The sequence below is a fragment of the Terrapene carolina genome, unplaced genomic scaffold, assembly GCF_002925995.2.
Source record: "Terrapene carolina triunguis isolate 2854851 unplaced genomic scaffold, T_m_triunguis-2.0 Scaffold29872, whole genome shotgun sequence".
NCBI lineage: Eukaryota > Metazoa > Chordata > Testudines > Emydidae > Terrapene > Terrapene triunguis.
This window is the reverse complement of record NW_020694223.1, coordinates 73259-80324: the sequence shown is the minus strand read 5'-3', so window position 1 is coordinate 80324 and position 7066 is coordinate 73259. Positions and strand designations below refer to the sequence as shown.

General features: G+C 41.0%; 1 long non-coding RNA gene across 1 annotated transcript; it reads right to left on the bottom strand.

The window, feature by feature from the left end:
• Nucleotides 1-3290: 3290 nt before the first annotated feature.
• Nucleotides 3291-6561, bottom strand: LOC112125817. The gene is made up of 3 exons (XR_003899979.1): nucleotides 5543-6561; nucleotides 4262-4302; nucleotides 3291-3322 (listed from the first exon to the last, which is right to left on the bottom strand). It is a non-coding gene; the product is annotated as an uncharacterized LOC112125817 (long non-coding RNA).
• Between the last annotated feature and the right edge of the window lie 505 nt (nucleotides 6562-7066).

Sequence of the window (7066 nt, the reverse complement as noted above, 5' to 3'; positions counted from 1 at the left end):
GAAATGTTACCCCTTCATGAAACATGTGTAGTCCCTGTGCCTCTTTCACACAGCAAATCCAAGGAGACATTGTTAAAGTTCCATTCAATTACACAATCATGCGGGGCAGCAAAACAGACCAACAGAGGAGCACTGAGTATCATATTTACCTCTTTTACTAATTAGTTGTGGCCATGTTAAGCAAGAATAGAATCTTATCTTTCCACTATCTAGGTAGACAGGCATGGAACTATCCAACACATTGAATAGTTAGTGAAGGCTCTGTGCCCCTCACTACCCCTGGCTAATATTTATGCTACTCAAGAAAGAAAGGCTCTCATTCACCATCTTCAATTTGTAAGTCCATGGACAAACACTGAACTGTTTTCTTCTCCTCCCCATTTTTCCTTTGCAGAGGCACTCTAGGGAGAAACAGGTGAGTGTGCCTAGTTTACCAAATAGTTACAGTCCACAGATAAAGCCCTGATGACACTGTATGGTTTCCAAGAGCCCCATCTGCAGCAGGTATGCTCTCATTGCTCAGCCCATGGGTCTGGGAAGAGGAGAGAGTCTGTAGGTGACTCTAGAGTCATGGTATAACATGGAGGTGAAATCTCACCAGCACTTTGCAAAGAAAGTCAGAGGGGTAGGGGTTCAACGGCAGTCAGGCATGTGAGTGAAAACATCCATGTACTCCAGGTGATGGCCACTCAGGAACGTTTACTAGAGCAGGAAATAGAACCTAGCTATTCTAGGTTCTGGTCCAGTGTATTCACTACTAGACGAAGGTGTTGGCAGAAACTTTGCATGGGAATGTTTGTATTTCAGGAAAAATATTTTGGGGATGGCTTAAAAAAAGGAGACAAAACCATTTCACTAGAGTCAAATCTTTCTATTTCCTCCAAATTAAATTGGAACAGTCTGATTTTTTTATTTCAAAATGACTTGTGTGTGTGTGTGTGTGTGTGGTGACTTTGACCCTATTCCTCTTTGTTCTATTCCACAAAACAATTCCAAAGAGGCATTGTTAAGGTTCCATTCAGTTACTCAATTATATGGAGGTGGAGTAGGTGTTTCAGAAAAAACAAACAAACAAAATAACTAGCATTACTGAATCCAAGACAATGAATTCAATAGGAAGATTTGCATTGGCTACACTAGGAGAAGGATCGGGCCCCTAATTTGATAACATTAAGTGCATGTATTGGAAAGTGTTCTTTTGTTTTTTTTCTTTGCAGCTCAAGTCAAAGAAGAAAAGTGTAAGTTGGCTTTGATTTCTGCAATGGGGGGAGCAGTCAGTCATTTTTCCATTGAGGGAAGTGGAGGAGACAGGGTTTCATTAACTGAAGGGGTCAGAATCTTTTGCAGGGAGCAGGAAGTTCATGAGTTTTGTAATTGGGACTGAGGAGAATCTGGGTATGGTTCACCGGCAGGTTGTCTCTCTCATTGGTCAAGGCTGGGATGTCAGACTGGGGTAGTTGAGAGGATGTGTCTCCTTTTGCAAAGCAATGGCTAGGGGGCAAGGGTGAGTGTTCTTTGATTTCTGAGATGATTGCACAGAATGGGCTTTTATCTGGGAAATGTTCCACAGAGTTCTAGATTGCACCAAGCAACCCTCCCTAAGTCTTAAACCTCACAGAGTGGTTTAATACCATGCCATGAAGGGGAACTCTTGATAATGAAGGGCCAAAGCATCCCTTGGATGAGAAACTTCTGATGGGAACTTCAGGAACCTTTCACTGCATCCTCCACTGATGAGAGAGGTTCTCTCCTCACACAGCAGAGTGAAGAGCATCCTGGATTCAAAGCAAAGCCTAAAAGTCTGCTGAAAGCCAGGCCTCATGTTCTGTGCTTTTCTGCAAGAAGAGCATCCTGGCCTCCCCTGCCCCTAGCAGCAGGGTGCTGAGGGTGCTGTCGCCTCCATGCCTAGAATCTCCAGGAAGAGCTGTTAACCCCTTGAGGCACAATCCCACCTGGAGCTCCCAAGGGTGGTGCAGTTCAGCAACCCACTCAGCTTTCCTGACAGGTGGCTGGACCTATCCCACACACATTGTGATGGGACTAGGTGCAATTTCTGTCTCAGCAGGGCTGTACCCTTTTCCCTGGAGCGCACAAAGCCCCCTCAGTAGGTGAGGATTGGCTAGGCACTTGGCCACAGGGCATGGGGATAGTCATAGGTAGAACTAGGGAGGTTATATTAGCTCTGTATTTGGAAAATGGTGTCCAGTTCTGGTGTGCCCAGTTGAAGAATAAAGTTGATAAATTGGAGAGGGTGTCAGAGAAGAACCATGAGAATTATTAAAATAGTGGAAAACATGCCATATATTAATAGACTCCAGATCTCAATCTATTTAGCTTAACAAAGTGAAGGGTGTCTTAATCAAAGTTTAAAAGTACATATGTGGAGAACAAATATATGATAATGGGCTCTAGCAGAGAAAGGTCTAACAAGATCCAATGGCTGGGAGTGAAGTTAGAGAAATTTAGACTGAAAATAAGGTGTACATTTTTAATATTGAGGGTAATTAGCCATTGGAACAATTTACAAAGAGTCATGGAAGATTGTCCATAAGTAGTCATTTTAAAATCAAAATTGGATGTTTTTCTGACATATCTCCTGTAATACAAAGAGGAATTATTTTGGTGAAGATTTCTGGGCTGTGTTATAGATCATAATAATGGTCCCTTCTGGCCTTAAAATCTATGGTGTTCATTGCCTCACTTGCTTCCTCCAATAAAGACAATACAGCTTTCGATATTTTAACTATTAGTTACCTTCATTTTTGGCCATGTTATTACAAAAGGTGCTATTGTTATCATTAAATACATTTTTATTTTATTTTAAGGGAACTTGGAGAAGAGAATTCGTAAGTTTATATCCTTTTTCTTCCATGTGGGGTACTAATATGTAGGACTCTTGTAGAATGAAAAGAAAACTGATTGACTGATTATTGAAGGACATAAATCCACACCGTGTAGTGGTCAAGCATAGGAGTTTATTACACACACCGCTGGCCGAGTGTCACCTGGCTTATTAGGCTCAGAGACACTGTCAATCAATTGATTACAATGGAATACATAGATTTTCCATGGGCGGGGGAAAGTGACGGGGTAGGCAGTTCCACACCCCGGGATAGGTTTTGTGGCAAGACAAAATAGCATATTAGCCAATGGTTAAAAGGTTACATAATGTCTCCGCCCATGGTCTCAAGTTAGCAAGTTAACATTTAATTAATACTTTGATAAAATGTTATTAGTATAAAATACATATGTTGAATTCTGATTTGGGGTCCATAGGAATGGAGCAACTCCGTTGATTGTCCAACAGGTACATTTCTAGGGGCTAAAGCAAAGAAACAGTGAAAGGACATGATAATACAGATTGTCTCCTTTATGTCTTAAGGCAGGGCATTGGTCCCTGGGAAGGGAGGTGGAAGGATGCCATATCTTTATACTGACGTGCCAACTTTTCATAAACTCAAAGTTGGATCTGTGGGAAGACTGTTTTCCCTTCAGGAGAAACACAATAGGAACAGGGATCCTTTGTTCAATTTGAAACATTGGATGAAACATAATTATTCAGTTATTGCTTCAACATCTGGCATTTCTACTGACCAAGCATATCTTAGCAAAGGCAATGTTATCTTGTTTACCCCTGCTTTCTCTTAGCTGATCACTATTAGCTAGGCCTCTGGTCTCTTGACCAAACTCTGGACTTTGGGTCTGGAAAAGAGCTGGCACAATCCATATACCAGGTTGTTATATAAAATGCACATGGATTTTAACCCTTCGATTATTAAACTTCCTCTCCCTCCCACTTTTGATGGAACAGTTTCCTTTGCTTTCCTCATCAATAGCATATTTGAGCATTTGCTATATCTGACCAGTGCTGCTCAACCTTCCTGCAAAACAAAAACCACAGTATGAAAGGAATTGTACAAATGGACAGGACTCTGCACTGAAGCTGAAATGAAATGTAGTTCATGCTATAAATAGTATTACTGCTCCTTTGTTAATAGATCCCATATTAGTAGAGGACCATCATGTGTCATATTTGACTCTTTTGCTAATTAGTTGTGGCCATGAAACTTCTTGTTAAATTTTTTCAAATAAGGATAAAATCTTGTCCTTCTGCTTTTAGGGGGACAGGCATGAGACTAGCCCACAGATTGAATAGTCTGTGAAGGCTCTGTGCTCCTCACTCGCCCTGGGCAATATTTATGCTACTCAGGAAGGAAAGGATCTCATTCACCCTCTTCAATTTGTAACTAAATGTACATACACTGAATTATTTTCTTCTTCTCCCCATTTTTTGTAGAAAACCTGCGGGATGAAACGGGTGAGTTAGCCTAGTTGACTGAATTGTTACATCCAAAAAACAAATCTTGCCTTCCCTGCTGGGTTCTAAGAGCCCCAACTGCAGCAGGAAAGTTATTCCTCAGGGCTGGGAGGAGGAGGGGCCATGTAGGGGACTCTGCATCCCTGGTGGTACATTGTGTATCTGAGACCTCACCAGCTCTTTGCAAAGAGGGCCAGAAGGGAAGAGTTTCAAGGGCAGTGGGGGATGAGAGAAAAAACATCCAGGAAGTCCATGAACTGAAAATATCCTCTGTAGAAGAAAGCTCTGGATGGGAGGTGCAGTAGGACAGAGTTGCTAAAGCTGTGCCTCTGCAGTAATAGCCAAGGCCAGGCAAAGACTCCCTACACCCCTGCCCTGCCTCAATCATCCCAAAGAGCTTCCCCAAAACTGGGAACCCACATCCTGTGCAGAGGACCCAGAGGAGGCTCTTTCACAATTCCCTGACAAATGAAGTGCTGATAATCACACAGAAATGTTTGGTAGAGCAGGAAATAGAATTCAAATATTGTCCCTTCTGGTCCAGTGTATTCACTACTAGACTGAGGGCTGGTCAAAATCTTTCCATGGGAACATGTCCATTTCTAAAAAGAACTGTTTGGGGGCAGGCAAGCAAGCAAGAAATTATTTCAGTAATATTCTAACTTTCCTTTTGACTATATTGAAATGGAACCTTTTGATTTTTTATTTTCAAAATTGGGAAAAAAATGTTTTAATTTTATAAAAACAGAATGTTTTGATTGACCTAAAAATGTTGCAGGGAATTGCAAAATTCTCTGTGTGTATGTGTGTTCTCTTTTGAAACAAAAGTAAGTTTAAAATCCTGGAAATTCCCACAAAATGCAAATTCTGGTTCCTCTGTATGTACCTTACTGTGTGATGTCTTTTCCCACACTCTAACTTCCCATTGAAATCAATATAACTTTTAAGTGAACCATTATGAGGTTTTGAGAATGGAATCTGATCCAACAATTGTTCATTTGTTTTAGATGAAACTGTGTCAGATCATTTTTCTATTTACTCTGATCTCTTTTTAGTTGTTTATTGAATTCTGGACACATTACAATTTCTAATACTAATCTTATCAAATTTCCTCTGTCTTTCTCCACATCTGACACCTTATATAGTTTAGTTTTCATTTGTGATTGGTTTGGTTAATTCTCCTCTTTTAACTGAGGAAACACAGTTCAGAGAAATGATACTTACATTTCAGTCTGAAGATGGTAAGCTGCAGAGTGGTGTTTTCAATAGACAGACACTCTAGTCTCAGTATTGCACCCATTAAAGTTAAAAGATGTTTTCCATTAGCATCAGTGGTTGCGGGATCAGGCAATGGGAAGATGAGTTTGTGCGTGTGCATGTATGTGTGTGTATGTGTGTATGCTTGTAGACCTGAGAAATACAAATATGATTAGTCAATGAAAAATGTTGTTTTCTTCTCCACATTCAGAAATGAAAGAAGATCATTCTCTAGCAGGTAAGTTTTCCCCTCTCCCTCCTTATTCACTAGCAAAAGTTGTCTTTTTTCACAGAGCAACTGTATTTACATCTATTCCTCAGTAAATCTGTTTGACTTCTTGCCAGTTACACTCCACTGCTGGAAGTCCAGTGCAGACTGTCATAAACATCATTAGCATTTCTAAAATATACAGTGGGATGGGAAATGATGAATTAATCACTTAACTGTTTGTCTAGGCACTTGTGATTAACACCTGATCACATTGAGGATGGGGAAACAGAATGCATTCCCTACTAATTATACATATAGTTTAGACTTCAAAAGGGCTAATTTCTCAAAGGTGAGGGAAAATATAAGTAATATTGACTGAAAAGAAAAAGTTAAACAGAAAAGTGTGAATGAAAATTGGGAGTTCTTTCAGAAGAGTCTATAAAATGGACCTAAAGCCACAATTTGACAATCATGAAAGAGGCCAAAATAGGAGCATCGAGTGTCATATGCACCTTTTTTTGCCAATTAGTTGTCATATGCGCCTTTTTTGCTAATTAGCCATGAAACTTCTTGTTAAATGTACTCAAACAAGAATAGAATCTTGTTTTTCTACTATCTCGGGGGAAGGGCATGGGACTAGCCCACAGATTGACTAATCTATGAGCAGTCTTCACTAGCTATGGCCTTTCTTTATGCTACTCAAGAAAGAAAAGTTTCAGAGTGGTAGCCGTGTTCATCTGTTTCAGCAAAAACAAGGAGGAGTCTTGTGGCACCTTAAAGCCTAACAAATTGATTGGAGCATAAGCTTTCGTTGGCTATGACCCACTTCTTCAGATGTATGGAGTGGAACATACAGGAGGCAGGCCTAAATATACAGCACATGAGAAGCTAACTAGGCTAATTCAATCGGGGGGGGGGGGGACCTGTTTCCCATTTCAAACAGTTGACAAGAAGATGGCTTGAGTCATTCTAAGAAATGATCCTCCCATCCCATCATCTGTTAAGTATGGACCATCCACCCTGAATTTGCCTTGTTAGCACTACAAAGTTGTGTTAGCAGTACATAGAGGTTCGACTGTCTGTGTGTTGGGCATTGAAGGATTCTCCCCTCGAAAGCACTACTGGGAGGTGCATGTCGGGAGCAGCAATGACTGGGACCTGGGAGTGGCCAGAGAATCCATAGAGAGAAAAGGAAAACTTTCCCTGTCCCTAAGGCCGGATTCTGGGCTCTGGGTCTGAGTGGGAGAGACTGTTGGGCAAAAACGGACCCATGGACCCGG